This window comes from Megalops cyprinoides, chromosome 6 (genome assembly GCF_013368585.1).
Source record: "Megalops cyprinoides isolate fMegCyp1 chromosome 6, fMegCyp1.pri, whole genome shotgun sequence".
NCBI lineage: Eukaryota > Metazoa > Chordata > Actinopteri > Elopiformes > Megalopidae > Megalops > Megalops cyprinoides.
Window position 1 is genome coordinate 27,514,342 of NC_050588.1, and position 857 is coordinate 27,515,198.

Genomic DNA, 857 nt, shown 5'->3' on the forward strand with positions numbered 1-857 from the left:
CATTCACCTCCCTGGGGAGTCAGTCTTTCTGCCTGTGAGGCCAGAAGACAACCACTGACCAATAGCAACGATCAGTCCCCTGAACACAAAGGCGTCAATGTGTATAACACAACCGCCTTGAAAAGTCCATGTTATACTAGTCTAGACAATCTTCCGGCAGGGAGGGAAAAATGCACAGCGTTTTAAATGCACGTCAGAACGTCACAGCTAGAGGAGAAAATAGCATGATAAATTGCATGGCACCTGTCACATTTGATTAAACTCAGTTTAATCACTGTGAAGTGACAGAATTCTGTGCCTTATTTAAAAAAATAACACCTTGGAAAAATTATTCTGTTCCCAAACTCGCCCTGCGAGTCATAGCTAACGGTGAGAACAGGGAGTCCGTGAGGTGGATAATGTCCCCAGGGCTGGAGCTAAGAGCCTTTCTGCATCCTCCCAACTACGAGAGGTTCCTCTCTCAACCCATAGACATACAATACAATTTGGAATGGTCCGAGTATATCTACAGATTAGAAACACCTCTATACAACACTTTGCCAATACAAGTCCAAGTATAAAAGTTTTACAGCACATGATACATCAGCATCATCCTAACAGTAAACACTCACTAGTGTCACAAATGTAGACTAGATGCTATAACATGTTGAACAATTTTATATATTCTGATTTACTTATAACATTAATAAAAGGTAACATTTTTAATCATTACATAATGCAAAACTAAGAATGAACTTGTTAATAAAGTTTGTGCAAAACAAGCGAACTTCTATAATTAAGTGTTTCTCCTTTTCTTATATATATATTTTTTTTTTTTTACAAAATAAAAACACACACAGTCATTTTGTTCACTTCCG